General features: G+C 44.8%; 1 pseudogene; it reads left to right on the top strand.

Moving 5' to 3' along the window:
• Window positions 1-380: 380 nt before the first annotated feature.
• Window positions 381-1,577, top strand: LOC101519512 (large ribosomal subunit protein eL33-like; annotated as a pseudogene).
• The last annotated feature ends 8,727 nt before the right edge of the window (window positions 1,578-10,304 follow it).

The following is a 10,304-nucleotide window of genomic DNA, read 5'->3' on the forward strand; positions in this document are numbered from 1 at the left end:
GGGCACTGTGTTCCTGCTGTTTCCAATTCAGTTCCCCGCTAATACACTTAGAGAAAGCAACAGAAGATGGACCAGATGCCTGGCTCCCTGTCACCCACACAGCAGACCTAGCCCAGCCTACTCCAGACTGGCTGCTGTGGCCATTTGGGAGTTAACCAGCAGATGGGATGTGTGTATGAGTGTGTTAATGTCTTCCGCTCTCTGATGCTAGCCTTTCCAATAAATGTTAAAAAAAAAAAAAAAAAACTTTAATTACTTACATATGTGGTCATAAATATTACTCTATGTGCTTTTAAATTTCCTATCAACGTTTGTACCATGTTTATTTGTCTAGTAATTTTTCTTTTCAACTCACTGCTGAGTTTTTAAGATCTATTCACATGGACAAATTGGAGGTACCATCTGCTCATTTTACTGTCCCACAGTGCTCCGTTGTATAATTCTTCAAATGCCTTCACTTATTCTCATTTTGGACACCACTGAAGTTTTTCCCACTTGTTTGCTATCATAAGCAATATTGCCATGAGCATTCTAGAGAATGTGAAGCAGCCCACATCAAAGCAACGAAACCCACACACAAAGTCTGCAATGTCCAGCAGTGTTTCACATGTGTTCCCTAATTGTTCAACTTTCCAATATTCTAATCCGGACTTAGCCTGATTCATAATATCCCACAACTAATGCAGCATGTAAAGACCAGGCCCTGTCACCCAGTCTCCATACAGCTGCTTTTTCCTTCTTCCTTTTTTTTTTTTTTTTTAGATTTATTTTATTTTTATTACAAAGTCAGATATACTGAGAGGAGGAGAGATAGAGAGGAAGTGGAGCTGCCGGGATTAGAACCAGCGGCCATATGGGATCAAGGCGAGGACCTTAGCCACTAGGTCATGCTGCCGAGCCCCTTTTTCCTTCTTCCTAAAACCCATCAACATCACAATCAATAGCCACTGTGTCCCTCACAGTCAGTGTGGCACAGCTACTGTGCAGCAACAGGGAGAAGCAAGAAGTGACTACTAGGTAACTGCTTCTCCTCCCAGACCCAAGCTTTCTAATGTCTGGTTGGCCACCAGTAAACAAATATTTGTTGATCCCAATGGCCTTTTGCACTGTTCTGGGACTGGGAATCAAATGGTGAGTATAACTTGCTGCCACATGACTTCAATTTTGATAAGAAAAGATAAGCCCTCTTTCTGCCATCTTGGAGCCTGTGGATGCCTGCTGGGAACAGGACTGCTAGAAGGCAACAGTGTCTGGGAGGCTGTGGTGCAAGGCCATTTTTGCTGGCTACAGTAGAGGTCTCGGGAACCAAAGGGAGCACACGGCGCTGCTGAAAATCAAAGGCGTTTATGCCTGGGATGAAACTGAATTCTACCTGGGCAAGAGGTGTGCCTACGTGTACAAAGCAAAGAACAACGCAGCGACTCCTGGCGGTAAACCTAACAAAAACAGTCTTCCGGGGAATGGTAACTCTTGCTCACGGAAACAGCGGCATGGTGCGTGCCAAGTTCCAAAGCAACCTGCCTGTGAAGGCCACTGGACACAGAATCTGAGTGATGCTGTATCCCTCAGGAATTTAAAACTATTGAAAATAAATAAATTAAAATGGAAAGAAGAAAAGAAAGAAAAGATAGGCAAATTGGAGAAGTCAAATTGCCCAAAAGTAGTGAGCCCTATGACATGAGATGTGACAGACAGAATGATCTAGGTCTGTCCCAGATCTGTAGTGTTTAACTGAACTTTCTGCAGGCATGGGAAGACTCCGTGTCTGTGTCACTGACTAGAGTAGCCGCCAGGCACACTTGACACATGACTCATCCAAACACAGAGTAAAATTTTAATTTTTAAACTTTTTGCTCATTTAAATGTAAACGTAAGTGTAACTAGTGGCTATTACCCAGAATGGAGAGCGTGTGCAAGACCACCATTTGGTGGTGATCTCTATCCGGGAACCCAAGGCATCTGGCAACACAGCTGAGGCCCATGGCCACCCCCTGGACTGCCTCTCCTGGCACGGGAGCTGAAAGAAAGGAGCCTGCAAGCTTCTGCTGCTCGGTTGGCTTGATAACATAGCCTGGTTTTATGCTGACGGAAATTAGTCAGTGGAAGGTGAAAAATAGACAGTGTAGAACAGACAGCATGCAAGGGGAGACATCCTGAAAAAAAATGAGAGGAGATGAGTTCCAGAACACAAATGAAGGAGCCCGCCTCTCACAGGAACAGCGAGCTCATCTTGGGGGACAGCAGGGAGAGCAGGAAACCCAAGCGGTGATGGGGTAGGCGAACTTCCAGGGTAAGAACAGGGTTTCTCTCATGGCTCTGAGTTCCTCAATGAAGTGCGAAGCCAGGGCGCCAGCTGCCAGTCAGGAAGGGAGGGAAATGAGGAGGAGGACTGAGAACGAAGAGCGCAAGGATGGGGTGATTTTGAAAAATCAGGGTAATAGAACAGTTAGCCAGCTCTGCAATTGATGGCTATAAGTTTTACATGAAACCACCCAATACAGCTATTTGGTTTTTCCAGCAATTTTAGCTGATTGTGTACAGGCACGGAGTAAGCAACTATGTGGCAGAGGTACAAAGAGAGAGGGGGCGAGGGAGCTGCAAGCGTGTTTGCAAGGAAGCGATTACACCGAGTTCCAAGTTGGGTTAGAAGGAAATGCAGGCATGAAGGTTGATGTTGGTGCAGATTTAGCAGAGCCTGCAGTTCCAAACAAAAATATGAACAGAGGCTTGTTTGTTTTGGTGTTGTTTTTATGGAACCTGACAAGCTGATTCTAAAACTCAGACGAAGGAACAAACAGTCGAGGAGACTCAGGTCTGCCAGAACTCGGCTGGGGGACCTGACTCTGTATAGAACAAGATCTGTTACAAAGAGGCAGTCAGTGAAACCACACTGTGGTGCGCTCAGAGACCAGGGTGAGACACAAACATCTAACACAACAGCAAGCTTAGAGAGAGACCCCGGAATCCACAGGCAACTGACTTACGGCACAGGGACCCTGCACGCAAGGACCCCCAGCACACAAGGCTACAACAGGAATGGATAACGACCCTCAACGAAGCCTGGGATTACGGATCCATGACTTCAACATGGAAACCAAAACTGCAGAACTTTTCAGAACAAGTAAAGAATATCCTGCAACTCAGAATAAAAAATGTCTTAAACGAGACGTAGACTGAACAATCAAGAGGGAAGAAACTGATGAACCCGAGTATACTAAAAGGACATGTGTTCAAGCAACATAATAAATTAAAGGCACAAAATCACAGAAGGAATTTTTGTGAGATTTATTTATAAGAGAGATCGCAAGTGCCGGTTGACTACCTAAATAGTTGTAACGGCCGAGGCTGGGCTGGGTCATGCTAAACCACGAGTCAGGAACCCAAGGACTTGGGCCATACTTTGTTGGCTTTCCCAGGCACATTAGCAGGGAGCCAGATTAAAAGCGGAGCAGCCAGGATCTGAACTGGTGCCCATATAGGATGCTAGACTCATAGGAAGTGGTTGAACCTGCTAGGCCACAATGCTGGCCCAACAGATGGCATTGTTAACGCATAAAACCTACCTACAAACTATTGTAATCCAGAACAAAGAATTTCCACAAAAAAATTCTAAAATTTTCTAAATTTCTAAAATAAAAGAATTTTTCTTTAAAAGATTGATTTATTTCTATTGGAAAGGCGTATTTACAGAGAGAAGCAGAGACAGAGAGAAAGATCTTCCATCAGTTGATTCACTCCCCAAGTGGCTGCAATGGCCACAGCTGAGCTGAGCTGACACCAGGAGCCAAGAGCCTCTTCCAGATCTCCCACACAGGTGCAGACTCTCAAGGCTTTGGCCCATCCTCTCCTGCTTTCCCAGGCCACAAGCAGGAAGCTGGGTGGGAAGTGGAGCAGCCAGGATACAAATCAACACCTATATGGATGCTGGCATATGCAAGGTGAGGATTTAGCCACTAGGCTATTGTACTAGGCTCAGGAGTGGGTTTAAAAAAAAAATAACAAGGAAACACTGTACATATTTAGCGGAAGCTGCAGCTGACTTGATTAAAAAAAAAAAAAGCCATGCCTCAGGTAATGACAGGAAATCCTTCCAAGCAAGGTGGCATCATGTGGTTTCTTTGTTGCACCAGCACCACTGTGGTGCATCTGTAGATGAAACACCTACTGCACGCCAAGGCTGTGGGGTTCTTCCTGTTGCTACAAACCTGTGTGGTGTTACCGCCAGCTGCCGCAGGCAACGGTAACAGTAAGTTTCAGCCTATACTCAAACAAGGGACTTCACCCCAGAGAGAGATGACAGCACTGCAAGTCCCACCGGGCGAGTCAGGGTGGGTGTGAACATGAAGGTCAAGGACATGCCTAGCCACCACGGCCGAGACCGTCACACTATGCACTTTGACTACACTGTTTATTTTTAAATTTTATTTCTTCAATAAAGGTAAAACAGCATACTATAATTTTTTAAACTTCATGATTTTTTTAAAAAAATTTATAAAGACTTACTTTATTTGGAAGGCAGACTTACAGAGAAAAGGAGAGACAGATAGAAAAATCTTCCACCTGTTGGTTCACTCCCTAAATGGCCACAGTAGCTGGAGCTGGGCATATCTGAAGCTTGAAGCCAGGAGCTTCTTCCTGGTCTCTCACGTGGGTGTGGCGTCCCAAGGACGTGGGCCATTCTCTGCTGTTTTCCCAGACCGTAAGCAGAGAGCTGGAAGAAGTACTGTAGCGGAGATTTGAACCAGCATCTATATGGAATCCCAGCAGTAGCAGGTGGAGGATTAGCTGGTGGAGCCACCATGTGGGCACCAAGAGTCTGTGTTTAACCCTTTTCCAGAGCCTGTTGAGATCAGCAAAGGGCTGACTCTCTGAGTCTCTCCCTAAAAAGTCTTCTTCTCCAGATGCCTTTGTTCTCACCTCTTCTTCAGCCATGGATTCCAGCCCAGAGCCCTCATCAGTTAGCTCCACAGCAAACATTTCCAGGTACTTCTTGCTGTCACCTTCCTGTGCACCCAGGCTAAAGTTCTTTGACATCCCGGCCACAGCCTTGTTGATTTTGGCAAGCTCCTCATCCTTGGATAAACCTCTGAAGTTATGGCACTTGTTACTGTGCATATATCACAGCGTGGCTAGATGAAGCTATTTACTAGGTGTACCATCTCACATCCTTTGATTATGGCAAGTCTCGCTTAGCAATTTTCAATTACGTAACATGTTGGCGTTTAATGTTGTCCCCACAGTGTATCAAAGCTCTCTTGAACTTGCCCCTCCTATCTATCTCACTGAACCATCTGCCCTTGGACAAGTATCTCCCCCAGTTTCTGGTAACCACCTTCCTACTCTGTTTCCACATAAAGTGAGGTGATGCTGAGTCCAGTCCGGAGCTTGACTTACTTCACTTCCCATAATGTAGTTCAGGTTCATCGGTTTTGCCAGAAGCGACAGGATTCACTTTTGTCAAGGCTGAAGAGCATTCCATGGAGTGTGTGTATCCCACCTGTAACCCTTCTCTGCAGACGCTCAGGCTGAAGGTGTGTCTTGGCCACTGCGGACAGTGCTGCAATCAACCTGGGCGTGCAGGGATCTCCTCGACATACCCATCTCCCCTCACCTGGACACATGAGAGAGCTGCAGAGATGTTCACAGAAATTTTCTATGAGTTTTTGAAATCCCCTCATAAATTCAGCAGCAGAACCACTGAATCATGTAATAGTTCTATTTTTAAAGAAGCCATCACTCTTTTCCTACAATGGCTACCTTCTCTTACATCCTTCCCAGCCCTTGCTAGCTTTTCTCCTTTTCATAGCCCTTCTAACAGGCAGGAAATGATATCTCATTGGGGCCTTTTCTTTTCTCTGATGATAAGTGATGTTGAACATTCTTACACAGACTTGTTGGCCATTTGCAGAACTTCCTATGAGAAATGCCTATCCAGATATTTTGCCCATTTTTAATTCAGTTATTTCTTTTCTTACTATTGAGCTGAGTTTCCTATATATTTTGAACATTAACCTGTTGCATGATGTATAAAATAGTCTCCCATTTTGTAGTTTTTCTCTTTACTGTCTTGACTGTTCCCTCAGCTGTGGAGAAGCTTTTCATTTTGAGCTGATCCCATTTGTGTGAGTGGATTCTTCAGTAAAATCCCAAGAGGTATTGTGCTACCAAGCAAGCATGATGGCCCATAAGCATCACAAGGCAGCCAACATCTGGGATACATCTTAGATGAATGCTGACTGGAATAGAGGTTGCATTCCATAAACTGTTATTAAAGAACTCCCCTCGAACTATACTTGATCCATTAACCAGTATTTTTCATGCATTTGCTCCGCAATCTTGAGTCATTAGTTTACTAGTATCTACCCTCTTTCTCGCCAAGTTATTTCAAAGCATGTTACAACAGTCAAAATCTTGAAAAATAACAAAAATATATGACACTCCTCTTGAATACAATTTACTAATCCTATCCAAGAAATAAGCAAATTGACCTGATGTGATAAATTTTTGGACTTCACACAGTTTCCTTCTGTGCTCAAAAAAAAAAAAATCTGTTCTTCCTCTTAAAAAAAATCTCTGTTTTTATTTTATTTGAAAGGCAGATAGACAGAACGACACACAGAGAGAGATCTTCCACCTGTTGGTTCTTCCCTTTAAATGCCAGCAACAGCCAGGGTTGGGTCAGGCCAAGGTCAGGGGCCTGGAGCTCCATCCCAGTCTCCTATACGGCAGCAGGGGCCTGAGTGCTTCAGTCACCATCTGATGCTTCCAACGAAACTGGACAGGAAGCAAAGTGGACAGCACTTGAAGCAGGCATGTGCATGTCCCGAGTGGCAACTTCACCACTGCACCACAGGTCCAACCCCAAATCTGTGCTTTCAATGAATCCTTCCACACTTCTGAGAAAAACTGACATCACATCTCTTCGGTTGCCTTTTAGAAAGTCCAGTCATATTTCTTTATTCACTGTTCTGCCTTCTGAGGTTTCGGTTACCCATAGCAACTTGGTCTGAATATATTAAATGGAGAATTCCAGAAATAACTCATGAGTTTTAAAATTGTGCATCATTCTTCTTTTTTAAGGTTCATTTTATTTTTATTTGAAAGACAGAGTTACAAAGAAAAGACAGAGATCTTCAACTCACTGGTTCACTCCCCAAAAACCCACAACAGCCAGATTTGAATCCAGGAGCCAGGAGCTTCCCCAGGGTTTCCCACATGGATGCAGAGGCCCGAAGACTTGAGCCATCCTTTGGTGCTTTCTCATGCCACAAGCAGGAAGATGGATGAGAAGCGAACAACTGGTATATGAACCGGTCTCCATAGAAGATGTTAGCGCTACAGGAGGAGGGTTACTCTACAAACCGTGGTGCCAACCTCGACTGTGCACTATTCTATGTAGTATGATGAAATCTTGTGCTGCCAAAGGCAGGCATTTGATACAGCGCTTAAGAAGCTATAGGGACAGCTCCATCCCACACCAGAGTGCACAGCCCCAAGCCCTGGGCACATTAGCCATTCCAGCTTCCTGCTAATGTATACTCAGAGTCAGAAGTGCTGCTTGCATGCTGCCCTCAGGACACCCCTGGCTTGAGGGGCTAGCTCTCAGTTTCTGCCTGGCACAAGCCTGGCTGCTGCAGACAGCAGACGGAGTGGTCCCCACTTCGACCTCTCAAATCCATTTTTTAAAGGAAATACATGCTGTGCCATCTCAGTCCACCTAAGTCAAAACAAGCATCATCCCTTTGTCTAGGATATCGATGCTGTGTATGGCAGTGACTTAGTAGCTGTCTCTATTGCCAGTAACCTTTGTTCCAGTAACCTCTGTTCTACTTAGTAATGGCTCCAGGGTGCAAGAGTAGTGATGCTGGTGATTTTATTAGCTGTTCTATTTTTATTATTAGCTATCGTTGTTACTTGTGTCCTGAGTCTCATTCACAAATTAAACTTCATCACAGTTACGTGTATAATGTGAAAAACATTGCACATCCAGGCGTTGGTACTCTCTGTGGTTTCAGCACCTGGTAGGCATTGTGAAGCACATCTCCTGTGCTTAAGGGGGGAACTACAACATTCACTGCTGCCTGAAAGCCGGACTGCCTATAAAGATCCTACTGTGTTAGGAGAGGATTTCACACTGCTGGCCTATTTGGGATGCTTCTGGAGTACCATTAGGAACTGGTAAAGACAGGAGACACAGCCGTGCACCTTAAGACGACTGTCCTCTCCCAAATGACTGGCTGCCTCCTAGAATCCTGAACCCCGGTTCTTAGAGATGAGGTAGTTTCCTTGTATCCTGACAGACACACTGCAAAACATCTAAGTCTCTAATCAGAGGCCTTGACACTGCCAATTCCAGCCAGCAGCTTGGCCCTGCAAGGCTTTCAGACAAGCAGCATGGTCAATCAGCACTACTCTTTTGAAGAGCAGAGAAACTAAAAAACTAAAGTGACAAGGACTGCAAGTTTGTTAGGCCTGGAGGAGAGCAGAAATTTAAATGTGCATTTGGGAAGGACGGGACAGTGACTAAAGCTGCTAACCTGAGAAAAGGAAACCTGGTTCTGAAATAAGCTGCATAGGCAGAACCGCGGCAAGTGTGTGCCTCAGCATGAAAATAGATGTCTGGATATAATGGCAGACTTAGCAATTTAAATGAGAAGTTCAAGCAAGAAAAAGTCAGAAAGCTGGCAATAAAGCTAGGGACGCCCCTAGATGACGGGACCCCCTTCCTGTCACTCCACAGACACTCGCGTCCTTCCCCTTATAGCTCCATAAGCCATTTCGAACACTTTGGCTCTGTGAGGGGAATGATGAATAAACATACGTCTCAGCTTTGATAGTGGTATGGAGACTGTGAGAAGTGAATCACTACTTTAGAAAATAAAGAGGATCCCGTCTATATAAAATGAGATGCCTACACAGGGGCGCTTTCCTGTGGTGCTGATGTGAGCTCTCCCATGGCCACTCTCGGCTGTCCTCTTGCTGCCCACCCCTTCAGCAGAACAGGATGAATCATACAACAGTCTCTGGCCAGCTCTCCTTTGTGGTGTGTGTGTGTGAGTGTGTGTGTGTGTGTGTGTGTGTGTGTGCTTGTGTGCACGCTGTAAACTAAACACAGGCACATTTCGGGATATTTAAGTTATTGGGAAAAGTACAAATGGAAAAGACATCCTAATTGTTCACTCTGTAATGCATCCCATAAGCAGTGATTACACTTGAAAAAAATGATCAGATGCCAGAATGATGAACAAGACAAAGACCTGGCTCCAAGGAGCTCATGGCATACCCCCAACAACAGACCAGGGCTCAGCACGAGGCGTGCTGGGAGAAGAGCAAGCAGAGCAAACACAACCGGCTCGTGATGGGTCACAAAGCTGGTGACCACTCAGCTGACTCAGAAGGAAGGCATCAAGGTTACCAGAAGGGAAAGACAGGCTGAGGCTTCTGGCAAAATCATGGTCAGCTTGAATTGGCTCAAGGAGTAAAATGATTTCGGTTGCTGTGATTTACTGATTGGAATTGACAAATGTAAAGACACCTTAGCTCTTCTCCACTGCCTCTTCATGGCCCCCTTTACTGCTGCTGCGATTCTAACCTACAGAAGCCCACATTGGCTCCTTTCACTGAACTGTGCCATGGTTTGGACTCTGTCTATGAAGGCAACCCCCGGGATGTTGGCCATTGACCTCAGGTTTCTTTGCTGAAGCACAGTACAAATCACTGGCAGAAAAACCACGGGGCAGTTAGGTAGCAGCATAGCAGACATGTTCCACCGTTCCCTTTCACCCCAATGGCTCTGAAAAACTATAAAAACAGCCTGCAGCGAGTCTTGGAAAACTGGAATCCATCTGTACAGAAAAGTTAGACTCCCAATCAGTCAAAAAGATATTTTCCTATAATGGAAGAAAAAATGCAAATAGGCTAAATATCCAAATAATATTGTATAGTAAATCACAAAATTATTCAGTCTCCAAAAATGATCGTTAAGATGATGATGGGTGGCATGTGGGAAAGGAAAATGCAAAGTAATGTATGTATTATGATTGCAATAAAATGCAAATGCTCATACAAACATTTGGTGATCACATGAAAAAATGTGAGTAGTTAGAGAAATATCAGATTTTTCTTTAATGTTACTGATACCTCACCTTTTCATTTATAAAAGTTCCGGACTTTTAGGTTACGTCCTTCTTTGAGGGAAGAAAGAGAGCCGAGAGACAAATAACAGAGGGAGCTTGTCCAACTCCTCAAATGATCCTGACAGCCAAAGGGCTAAAGCCTGGAGCCGGAAACTCAACGCAGGTCTC

This window comes from Ochotona princeps, chromosome 6 (assembly GCF_030435755.1).
Source record: "Ochotona princeps isolate mOchPri1 chromosome 6, mOchPri1.hap1, whole genome shotgun sequence".
NCBI classification, from domain to species: Eukaryota; Metazoa; Chordata; class Mammalia; order Lagomorpha; family Ochotonidae; genus Ochotona; species Ochotona princeps.